Source organism: Microtus pennsylvanicus, chromosome 3 (genome assembly GCF_037038515.1).
Source record: "Microtus pennsylvanicus isolate mMicPen1 chromosome 3, mMicPen1.hap1, whole genome shotgun sequence".
NCBI classification, from domain to species: domain Eukaryota; kingdom Metazoa; phylum Chordata; class Mammalia; order Rodentia; family Cricetidae; genus Microtus; species Microtus pennsylvanicus.
The window spans coordinates 43,691,322-43,703,764 of NC_134581.1; the positions used below are offsets into that span (position 1 = coordinate 43,691,322).

A 12,443-nucleotide genomic window follows, 5' to 3' on the forward strand; every position below is an offset into this window, starting at 1 on the left:
ACTCTCCCCCATCCACCTGTGATGTCTATTCTATTTCTCATTTACAGTGAAATTCATGTGTTCCCCCTGAGCCCTCCTTGTTTCTTTGAGGCTGTGGCTTGTAGCATGGTTATAATTTACTTTATGGCTAATATCCCCCTATATGTGAGTGCATACCGTGTTTGTCTTTCTGGGTCTGTGTTACTTCATCCAGAATAATTTTTTTCCCTAGTTCCATCTATTTTCCATAAAATTTCATGATGTCATTGTTTTTAATAGATGGGTAATGCTCCATTGTGCAAGTGTACTACAGTTTTTTAAATCTATTCTTCGGTTGAGGGACATCTAGGTTGCTTCCAGGTTCTGGCTATTATATATAAAGTTACTATGAACATAGTTGAGCAAGTGTCCTTGTGGTATGATTTAGCATCCTTTGCGTATATGCCCAGGAGTGGTATAGCTGGGTTTTGAAGTAGATTGATTCCCAATTTTCTGAGAAACTGCCATATTGATTTCTAAAGTGGCTGTATGAGTTTGGACTCTCATCAGAGATGGAGGAGTGTTACCCTTGTTTCATATCCTTGCCAGCAAGAGCTGTCACTTGTATTTTTGGTCTTGCTGTTCTAACAGGTTTAAGATGGAATCTCAGAGTCATTTTTATTTGCATTTCCCTGATGGCTATGGATGTTGAACATTTCTTAAGTTGTGTGGTAGTTTGAATGTAATTGCCCCCATAATATCATAGGGAGTATCACTATTAGGAGGTGTAGCGTTGTTGGAGTAGGTATGGACGTGTTGGAGGATGCGTGTCTCTCAGGGGATGGGCTTTGAGGTTTCCTATGCTTATGATACTACCCAGTGTCTCAGTCAACTTCCTGTTGCCTCCAAAATGTATGACTCATAGCTATTCCTCCAGCACCATATCTGACTACATACTCGCCACCATGATGATAATAGACTGAATCTCAGAAACTGTAAATGAGATACCCAATTAAATGTTTTCTTTCTAAGAGTTGCTATGGCCTTGGTGTCTCTTCACAGCAAAAGAAAACTCTAAAACAAGGTGTTTCTTGGCCATTTCAGATTTCTCTGTTTAGATCTGTACCTCATTTGTAAATTGGATTATTTGGTTTGTTGATGTCTAGTTTCTTGAGTTCTTTATAATTTGGAGAGAAGTCCTCTGTCAGATGTGGGGTTGGTGAAGATCTTTTCCCATTCTGTATTTTGTTGTTCTGTCCTTTTGATGGTATCCCTTGCCTTACAGAAGATTTTTAGTTTCACAAGGTCCCATTTATTATTCATTAATTTTTCATATTAGTGCCTGCATGATTCGTTTTCTGTTTAGAAAGTTGTCTCCTGTGCCAATTGTGGAAAAAAAATTAAAAAAATACAAAAAATTAAAACCTCTTTAGACATAGTTGCCATAAAACATGTGGAATTAGATTTAAAAAAAAATCTAGCAAGAAAGTAAGAGAAATAGAAGGACACATCAGTTCTGTAGATGTTTCTTCCGGATACATGTGACCATTACTACTTTCAAAAGTTAAAGCAGCAGTAACAACTTGATCAAAAGAGGGGCAGGGTCAACAGACTCACAAAGCTCTAGAGTTCCCTCTGCTTCCTAAGATTAACAATTGCTGTGCAGAGAGGAGCCTTCCTCCATGGTGTAGTTATTTGCAAATGTCCCTGTATTTCTAAGTAATCCCAATTAAACCCATTGGTTCAGTTAGCTCGACTTGGGCAGAAGTGTTTCTTTCATTTTTCATTGTCCTCTCTGTGGTGGAGGAATAGAAGTAGGCTGTCAAGGAGCCTTCTTGTAACATGGTGCAGTGTCCTGAGCACAGGTCCATCTAGCGGCGGTCTGGCAATGCCATCTCCATAGTCAGAGAATAAATGTCCTTATTGTGAAGAATAAAGTAAGCTAATGTTTTAACTCTTAAAATGCAAAGCATGTAGTAGGCAAAGAGACTACAAAGCAGAAGATAAGTTCTTTCCCCACTGGGAAACAGCCCATCTAATCTGAAGGCTCCAATAATTTTAATGGTGAGTTGCTGTTCTTCCGTCAGGGGGATGATGGAATTCTATCAGAGCCCTTAGATGGGAACGTGTGTTACCCTAAGCATTTAGGAGTTTTTTTTTTCTTTTAAATCAAAACACTATTCTTTGTCAAGGAAAAAAAGTTTAAGCCAAGGAAGCACTTGTTCGTGTCAATTTATTTATAAAAATCTATTAATCTTTTCATCTGTAACTTTGTAAGGTGTGTTTACTGAGAAATCTTTAGTATAAGAACATTCTAAGCTTTAGACTCAACAGTCCATCCCCTGTAGGTATGTTCCTGACAGACAGAGCTAAATATGGTCAAGATGTCATTTTCCTTAGACTTCTGAGGTCCTAGTGGACTGACGTGTTTCACTTTGCCAGTTACTGGATGAGGTGACCTCTAGGGGGCTTTCACGTGGCTACTGGTGGGCTTTCACGTGATCACTAGTGGGCTTTCACGTGACTACTGGGGGCTTTCACGTGACTACTGGGGGGCTTTCACGTGATCACTGGTGGGCTTTCCCAATTCAGTTTCGATAATTATTATAATTTCCTTCTTTAAAAAGTAACCTCTGTGTCCTAGTTAACATTGTCTCTGAGTCATCTGAGAATGGAGTCTCAACTGAGGAATTCCCCAGATTGGCCGGTGGGTATTGTCTGCTGGGGATTGTCTTTTTGTTAACTGGTGTAGGATGACCCAGCCCACTGTGGGTGGCTCTATTCCCTGGACAGATAGATGATCCTGTGCTATGTAAGAAAGCCAGCTGAGCGTGAGCCTGTGAGGAAGCCAGCTCCCAAGCAGTTTCATCGATGGTTTCTGCTGTTCTTCCTTGGCTGGGAATGAGTTCTTTGATTAGGAAGAGTGCTGTGTGGGATAGCAAACAGGTCTGGCTTCAAGCTCCTGCTTGAGCTCCTGTCCTGACTTCCTTCAGGGCTAAGCTATAATCTGTGGGGTAAAATAGACCCTCCCTCCCCTGAGCTGCATCTGATTGTGGTGTTGGGCACGACAGCAGAATGAATACGTTTTTCCTTATGTACGTGATCCAGTGACTCCACATTGTCCTCCATGCTCATTAGTTTCCATGGAGGACCGTAGAGAAGAGTTGGTGGTTTAGAGCACACACTGCTTTTGCCAGGGACGTTCAGCACATCTCTACCGGCATGGGAGGGCCCACGATGGCTTGTTAACTCCTGGGGATCTGATATCCCCTTCTGGCTTCTTCAGGCACTACATTCACACGCATGCCTCCCTGCCCTTGCCCACACACATATGTACACATTAAAGTTGAATGAATAAAATGAAAACCTCTTCCAGCTGGATTTGGTTAGCTTCCATTAGAACAGGCACACTGTCTCAGAAGGTGGACTAACCCCTCACGGTCCAGAATTCCTTGCTCCTCTTCTCCCTTCTTCTGCTCTTCAACTGGACCTTACGGGCTCAGTCTGTTGCTCTGATGAGGGACTTTGTCTCATCTCCATCTGTTGCTGGATGATGATTCTATGGTGATATTCGAGATAATCATCAGTGTGATAGTGGGTCAAGGCCAGTTCAGGCCAAGGACTCTGCTGCCCAAGGACCTAGCTGGGGACATCCCTGTGGACCCCTGGGATCCCCTTTAGAGCCAAGTCTCTTGCCATTCCTCAAAGCCAGTATATGCAGTAGGATCAAAACCCAGTGCCATTGTCCTTGGCTTCTCAGCCAACCCTCATTGTCAGCCATGTTCAGAGAGTTCGGTTTGATCACATGCTCCACCAGTCCCAGTCCAGCTGGCCTTGGTGAGCTCCTGTTAGATCAGCCCCACCGTCTCAGTGGGTGGGTGCACCCCTCGCAGTCCTGTCTTCCTTGCTCATGTTCTCCCTCTTTCTGCTCCTCATTTGGACCTTGGAAGCTCAGACCAGTGCTCCAATGTGGGTCTCTGTCTCTATTTCCATCCATCACCAGATGAAGATTCTATGGTGATATGCAAGATATTCATCAGTGTGGTTTTTGGATAGGGCCATTTCAGGCTCCCTCTCCTCAGCTGCCCAAGGAACAAGCTGGGGACATCTCCTTGGATACCTGGGGACCCCTTTAGAGTCAAGTCTCTTGCCAACCCTAAAATGGCCCCCTTAAGTAAGATATATACTTTCTTGGGGATTAGAGCAAATTTAACAAGGCTGTCCTCTTATTTTCTATTACCAAGGATGGTTCTGTACTGTTTCCATCCTCATGTGTACTCTGGTTTAGCTAGTGAGTGTGCAGCTCTGCCTCTGCTCTCTATCTTGCCATAGGAGTACAGGGATTACACACGTAGCCAGCACATTTAGTTTTCTGTCGGTTCTAACGATCACACTCAGGTCATCAACCTTGCATGGCAAATGTTTTTGTTCACCGAGCCATCTTGCCCACCCCTTATTAACTTCCACCCAAGAACTCCCTAGTCTAGGCAGAGTTCCTCTCAGCTGAGGAGGTTAATAGTTTCAGGTGGGATTGAAATAGCAGATTCATTGTTCAGAGTTGTGTCAAGGTAAGAGGAAGGAGGGCGTGATTTGTACATTGCTTTGTCATCTCTGCAGCTCATCAGCAGCTGACACAATTTAGGTGTCTGTCAATGAGCCCTATTGCCTGACACTGACCTTGTCATTGTAACCACTGCTTTCTTAATGTCTGCTAGTTTGACAGGGGCTGGACTCTGTAGAGTTGGTAAGTTGGACCGTGAGTTCCCTGATATTGGTGCAATTCCTTTAAACTGTCACTGTGCCAGTTCCTCTGACATCAGTGAGAGCTACGTTGTTTGTATCTTGTTTCCTGTCACATTAGTTATAGTTCAGGTCACAGTTGCTGTTTATAATGAACGGCAGCAGAGAACAGATGGTAAAGTAGCCGTGGATCCGCGTGCCTTCATCTGGGAATTTCTCCCTTTTACTGTCAGATGAGAAATGAAAAAGAATTTCTGTAAGTAAGTTGTGGGTAGGAGTGAGCATGAAGAATTTGAGAAGTTATTTTGTATTTAAGCTGCAACTTTTCAAGATTAAAATAAGATTATACATCTAAAATTTTCTTTTATATTTTAGGTAGGAAGAGTTTAGAACTTAAAAATGTAGTGTGCTTTTAATCACTAGATATTGAAATATTTCAAAATATAAGTTTAGCTTCTTAAGATAGTCTTAGTTGTGAATTCAGATGATAAAATACAAAAGCCAGAGTTTTTGCTTTCCTCCTTTGTCTTTCTGTAAACCAGTCTCTCTCCCTCCCTCCCTTCCACTTTTCCTCCCCTTTCTCCTTCTTTCCCTATCATGGTAACAGAAATTCCTGGTATTCCAGATACTTCTCTCTTCTTAGGCGAAGCTAAGGACTTGACCTAGGATGCTTCATCATTAATTTTGCCCTGGTTGCTTCCCTTTAAGAATCTGCCCAGCACTGAGAGGAGCAGTGATGTTCTGGCTGTGGAGCAGAACTGCATTTGCTATTGGAATAATAAATGGTACTGAATGTTCCTGCAGCTTTTATGGGAGGCATTGCTCCGCCATCAGGGTCACATTACCTAGATGGAAGCAAAATGTGATGGGCAGAGAAGGATTTATCTAATCCCCTGCGAATGCATCCCTGAGTGATTTGATTGTTCTCGGTGTCTTTGAGCAGGAGGACATGGGCATGTATAAATAGCTGGGAATCTCTTTTATATTTGTATAAGTAAGAAATGAAAAGGATTCTTTGCTTTGCAAATTTAGGCTTTTCTCCCCCCTTGAGTTCTTCAGATAAGAGAAAGCAGTGCATTTTCAGAGATCCTTAACTCTCTCTCCCGCCCAGTGTAGCACTTCAACTGTGCTCACTGTAACCTGCTTATTATAAAGACCTTCTAATCTCAGCATCAAGGGACGTTTGAATAGTGAACAAAAGCTCCAAATATCCAAGCACTGTGCCTTTCTGTAAATTCTTCTATGCCTCATTCATTTTAAAGTTATATATGTCAAGACTTGAAGTCTCCTTATGGAAAATCTTCAGAGATTTTCCTCGAATGAGTTCACATTGTGTCATAAACACAAGCTTCTTAAGAGACCCAATCTCTCTCTCTCTCTCTCTCTCTCTCTCTCTCTCTCTCTCTCTCTCTCTCTCTCTCTCTCTCTCACACACACACACACACACACACACACACACAATTTCAGATGCATTGTATCTGGGCTGCAGAGAGCTTCTCACTAGAATCACTAGAAGTGAGACTCATGACATACTCTTCTTTTTCAGTTCTTTAAATGAACAACCGAGGCACCGAGCAGATGAGTGCCAGCCACATCTCAATCTTACTTGTCACCACAGTTTTTTTTGTTGGGACCAGTAACCTGCAAATAATGACTCAGACTTATTATTAATTAGGAAGGTTGGCCTTAGCTTAGGCTTTTCCCCAACTAGCTCTTACAACTTCAACTAGCCTGTTTCTATTAATCTGCATCCTGCTGGATGTCTCAGTTACCTCTAGTCTGTACTGCATGTCCGACTTCTCCAGTTTCTCCCTGGCATCTCTTGCATGACTAGATTCCTTCCTCCGACTTCATCTCTCTCTGCCCCAAAGTCCCATCCAAGTCTCCTGCCTAGCTATTGGCTGTTCAGCTTTTTAACGCACCAATTGCAGCAATACATCTTCACACAGAGTACAAATATCCCACAATACTTACTCATGACACCGACCCACTGGCACCTGTCAGAGGAGTATCACTGAGAAGAAACACTGCACTGTAGTGGTTAATATCACAGTACTCCATAGCCCAAAAGACCTGACCTGTGCCAAGCCTATAATTGGCCCAGTGCACGACTTTGGGGAAGCTGAATTTACTATTATTGAGCATTAGAATTTCCTCTTTAAAATGTAGATAATGCTAGTGTTCAGCTCATGGTTTCTATGAAGACTGACTGAGAAGGCACTCAGAAATATTTTTCATAAGTAAGCAGTAAGTGCATGTTAGCTTGATTTTCATGTTCAGTATGATATTGTGATCACCATAGCTATTTCTAGTGAAATCAGAATTCAGTGTGTGTGTGTGTGTGGGGGGGGGATATTTCAAGGTAGCAGCTTTCTCATTTATAGCTAGGATACAGGTAAACAAAAGCAATCCATGAGATTAAGCCGTGCAAACCAGCAGGGCGAGTCCAAACAGTGTTGAAAGCACAGCTGCAGCATTGTGTGAGAAGCCTTTGCGTTGCCAAGTGTTGATACGTTCTTTCGAAAAGGTCATTGTGTAAGGAACTGCCTACCAGCGCTTTCCCTCACACAAGCATCTATTCATGTCATTTTCTTATTCACGCTTCTGGAGTGCCAGCCTCTGATCAAAGCCTTCAGTTTCTTGTCCCTCCCCCCCGCCCCCAAGAGGCACTGGACAAGTGAACCAAGCTTCACCTTGTTTTATGTAGATGTTTGCAAGTCCACGATGCCCTGGAATTCTAAAGAAGAAATTTTTAGGCTGCATTCCAAGTCCTCTGGGTTCTCTCTAAGATGTCTCACCCCAGCCTGAAGTTCTACAGCTCAGCTTCCCGAACTGCATCCTAAAAGCTGAGCTTTGAAAGTGTTCTGGGGATATACTCTCCATATGATTGTTAACAACTTTTTCCTTCGTTATGCAATATAATTTAATCTCAAGGCTATAAACTCTCCTTATATCTTATCCATACCATTTATATTTTCCTCCTTTGTATTTTAATACTAGACTTACATTGAACTGCTCATTTAGCGTTTTTTTCTTGGACATCTGAGAGATCTTGCTAACCCAACACATCGAAAATTAAACTCCAACATGCTCTTTCCTTAATTCACTTGTCGTGTATTGTATATGTAAAATTTTAGTTCACCTTTGTCTTTATAAACTTTTATATTGATGGGACAAAAATGTTTGACAAAAGAAGTTACGGAAGGCAGGCTTTCCTATAGCTCATCATGTGAGGATACAGTCCATCATGGAGGGGAAGGCATGGCAGCAGATGACCACATGGCATGTGTTGTCAGGAAGGAGAGAGAGAGAGAGAGAGAGAGAGAGAGAGAGAGAGAGAGAGAGAGAGAGAGAGAGATATGCTGATGCTCAGCTCCCTTTCCATTTTGATTCAGTCCAGGACCCCAGCCCATGGGTTGGTGGTGCTGCCCACATTTTGGCTCTGTCATTTCACATCAATTAACTTGATATAGAAACTCCCAATAACTACCCACTACTATTAACACAGGTGTCTAGCATGGTATCTGGGATCGTGCTAGTGCTCAATCAATATTTATCAAACTAGCTGCATGCAACGACTGCATTTGAGAAGGTAGAAGGTAGGGGTGGTTTTCAGAAGGTCCTAACTAATATGCACAACCTCCTTACAGCCTAGAAATTTTTCACTTCTGTACCTGCGAGGAAAGAACATGAAGAGGCGTTAAAGAATTGCCCTAAGTTTTTAAACTGCCGAGGAAGTAGAAGCTTTGAATTTATTGCACCTAGGTTTGGGTTCAGACTATTAATGAGTCCTTTCTGCTGATTCAGTGACTTAGCAGAGGTGGATGCTCTGTAGAGGATATGAAGAAAAGATGAAGGTAAAGAGAGGAGAACAATAGCAAGGGCCAAGAAACTTCAGGTCGCCAAAACTGTGGAGGCCTCTTGATTCTTCACTGATGGGCAGCTGTTGATAAAACTGATGCAGAGAGGAGGAAGAGAATCAAGGTTTTGGGTCCCCATGCTTAATCTGTTGTGGGGACATCAATATTACTAGTCTAAATAAAAATATGTTGAGTTTCAACAGGCTGATACTACTGGATAGTGGATCAGTTGAGAAAAAAAAAGCTTATAAGAAAAATATTTTCAGATACTTTTGGGAAAAATACAGTTTCTTTAATTTTTTTAAAAGTTTCTCTACTGTGTGGGACCCTGACCCTGTGTCAGGAAATCTGTTTCCCATGGGAAGTGGTGATGTGGGAGTGTCAAATATCAATCTGTTGATTTCATTGGCTAAGCAATAAAGAAACTGCTAGGCCCATTGGATAGGCCCACCCTTAGGTGGGTGGAGTAAACAGAACAGAATGCCGGGAGGAAGAGGAAGTGAGGTCAGACTCCGCAGCTCTCCTCTCCGGAGCAGATGCTTCAGAGAGACGCCATGCTACCTGCTCCAGGGAAGACGCACGCTATGAAGCTCCGACCCAGGATGGACTTAGGCTAGAATCTTCCCGGTAAGCGCACCTAGGGGCGCTACACAGATGATTAGAAATGGGCTAAATTAATATGTGAGAATTAGCCTAGAAGAGGCTAGATAGGAATGGGCCAAAGCAGTGTTTAAAAGAATACAGTGTCTGTGTAATTATTTCGGGTAAAGCTAGCCAGGCAGGTGGCTGGGGTGTTGGGGATGCAGCCCAGCCGCCACTCCTTAATACTACAAAGTGGTCTGTCTGTATGTCCTGAAGTCTGCTTGGGAGGCGTGTGGAAAGAACACAGGAATGGGCTGAGCTTGCTAGTCACCTCTGCTTAGGCGCTACATTTCCACTGGGAGCCTCCAGAAAAGATCATGGGGTTATTTTCACTTTGCCTTAGTTCCACGACAAGATGCAGCATTTTTAGGATAATGTATTTTCTGCACTTTGCATATTTAGTTTAAGGAAGATGGCTTAAGAATAGAGGTAAAATAATTTTTTTCTCTGAAGAAAATATAAGGGAGTGAAATATGTGTGAATGTGTGTGTGTGCGTGTGTGTGCACATGCAGTGTGTACAGGGTGTGTGTATACATGTGTGTATGTTTTCTCCACAAGCTATTATTTTATATCCCTTCCAAAACTGCCATTGAAATTTAATTGCTGTCTTAGCAGTGATGGAAGCTGGGGCCTTTAAGAGGTGGTTGGCTTATAAGTACTTCATTGTCACAAATGGATTAACTCACCCCAGTGGAAGTGGGATTGAAGAGGTTTGGCCTTCATGCCTTTCTTGTACATGTCTCCTTCAGGTTAGGGTATAGTAAGAAGGCCCTCACTCGATTTGGTATTTCCAACCTTTCTGTCTGTGTCAGATAAGCATTTGTTGTTAGTAACATACCCACATCTGTGGCATTTTGTTATAGCAGCAACAAACAGACTAAGACACTGAGATTCTGTGATACATGAGACAGTCTTACTTCCAGAGTTGACAGAGATCACAATGCCATGGACCCTAAATAGATGTCACTTGTTGCCTCTCTTCCTAGCTCATTTTTTTTTAAATTATGGGGAGTATCAGAGAACGAGTCCCCCAAAGCATGCCTGCTGCCAGGTGTTGGAATATACTGGGTCTCAGTGTTAGTGGGCATTGTTTTCCAGTTATTATTAACCCCCAAACATTTATATAAGAAGAATTAGCTACTCTTCTTGAACAGATTAAATTACAGTAATTGTAGTGGGCTTATAACTTGTAGGTATATTCACACTTTTATTCCGATATTCTAATTTTTCACTTATGTACCTATTTTACATGATACAATCATGAAGAAGTATGTGTATATTGAACAAAACATTTATACAGTGGAAGGATGAGATAATTTTATTTTATTGGTATGTAAATAGGACTGGGAGACAATTCTCTGTGTATGCTATTGAATACACCTTTTACAACTTAAACATCCTTTGTATTCAGATTTGTAACATGAGAGCCGGCTTGCTGGGGTTTCTGTCCCACCTGGTACACCACAGCCAGCAAGTCCCAAAGAAAGTAACACAGAGATCTCTATAAGTTTTAAAGCTGGTTGGCCCATTAGCTCAGGCTACTTATTAGCTCTTGTAGCTTGTATTAACCCATTATTCTGATCTATTTTTGCCATATGGCTCGGTACCTTTTTCAGCTGGCAGGTCACATCCTGCTTCTTCGGTGATCTTTTCAGGGCTGGGAGAAATCAACTTCCTCCTTCCCAGAATTCTCCTGTTCTCATTGCATCAACTCTACTTCCTGTCTGGTTTTCCCTCCTATACTTCCTGCCTGGCCAATCAGTGTTTATCTAAAGCAAGATTAACAGAAAACAGACAATTCTCCCACCTGGTCTTTTGAGTCTTCCAGGAATAAGCCTCAAACAATATCCCCCAAATAAACTACAATTTCCCATAATATCAAACATACTTGGAGAATTTGATGAAGTCTTAATAAGCCCAATATTGAGTTTATTTTCTTAAAATTTGCACTGAGCATACTTCATTATAGTCTTAAATTATCCTTTTTGAACTACTGTGGAACTTAAATATTCTCAGAATGATGATGCTGTAGCAAGACTAGGATGACAGTTTAGTCTCTGAAAGAAGTCTGGTCTTAATCCGGTCCCTTGTCTTCAGTCCTTAACTGAACCCGAGCACATCAGAAAGACCCTCCAGTACCCACATGCACCACCACAGACATTTTCCTGCTCATATTTGCTAATAGTACCTTCCTTCTTTCAAATAGCCTTGGAAGTTTTATCCAGAGAGAAAGTCAAAGGAATAAAATAACCCATTAGTTTAATGTTTTTCCTTCACTATTTCTTGGGCTCTTGTGTTTGTAGAAAAACAAGCAAGTGTTCTCAAACTCCATCATCAGAGGAAATCCATTCTTATGTGTGTTCAGCTTTTGCCTCAGCTTTTCCATTGGCGATAATCTCCTTTAGCACTTAAAGCAGAAAATGATCAAGGCAGCATGGTATAGAACATTAGCATCTCATGAGGGTGTATTAGATATTTGTGTTGTGTTCTACACAATAGCTATATTACTGATACTGACTTTAAAAGTCTACTAGGACTCAGATGATGGCATCTCACGCTTCTCCCCAGCTTCCAGCTCTTTCTTTCTTTCTGCCTCAGTTTTGATGGTCCCTGAACTTTGGCCGGGGGTAAGGGACAATGAGGAAGGGTATCTGGGGTAGAAAGGTGGGGAGATAGAGAACTGGGGCATAAGGAGGTGAAGGACTGTGGGGTGAGGAGATTGGTTTCTAAGAAAACATAAGAAAAGGACATGAGGTTTGGAGGGGACATGTTGGGGAAAGTTGGAGGTGGGAAAAAGGGGTGGACATATCATATTTCATTATACACTTATATGAAATTCTCAGGAATAAGGAAAATTGCATTCATACATTCATGCACACATATATGCATGCATAAGCATATACAACCCATCCCAAATTGTTTAATAAAAGAAAACTAAAAACAAAATAAAACCAAACAACAAAATACTTAGTCCTTTTGTCTTCACAACAGGGAAGACAAAAATCATCACTGTTAGTCTTGATTTTCTGTCTAAAATATTTCACTTTTTTTTTTGGTTTTTTGGTGTTTTAAGACAGGGTTTCTCTGTAGCTTTGGGGTCTGTCCTGGAACTAGCTTTTATATACCAGGCTAGCCTCAAACTCACAAAGATCTGCCTGTCTCTGCCTCCAGAGTGCTGGGATTAAAGGTGTGTGCCACCACCACCAGGATAAATATTTCACTTTTAATTCTGAGTCAGAACA

At 41.8% G+C, this 12,443-nt stretch overlaps 1 protein-coding gene across 7 annotated transcripts in view; it reads left to right on the forward strand.

Annotated features, from left to right (window-relative positions):
• Mlip (muscular LMNA interacting protein) overlaps positions 1 to 12,443 on the forward strand; it is a 237,675-nt gene that overhangs the window by 62,925 nt on the left and 162,307 nt on the right. Inside the window, exon 1 of one of the 7 annotated variants that reach the window (XM_075965195.1) lies at positions 4,843 to 4,954. The exons of 4 other annotated variants lie outside the window; for them this stretch is intronic. The gene's annotated coding sequence lies outside the window, so the exon portion shown is untranslated. Of the gene's footprint in view, positions 1 to 4,842; positions 4,959 to 12,443 lie in introns of those variants that run through there. 2 more of the 7 variants (XM_075965199.1, XM_075965197.1) reach the window with 2 other exon arrangements.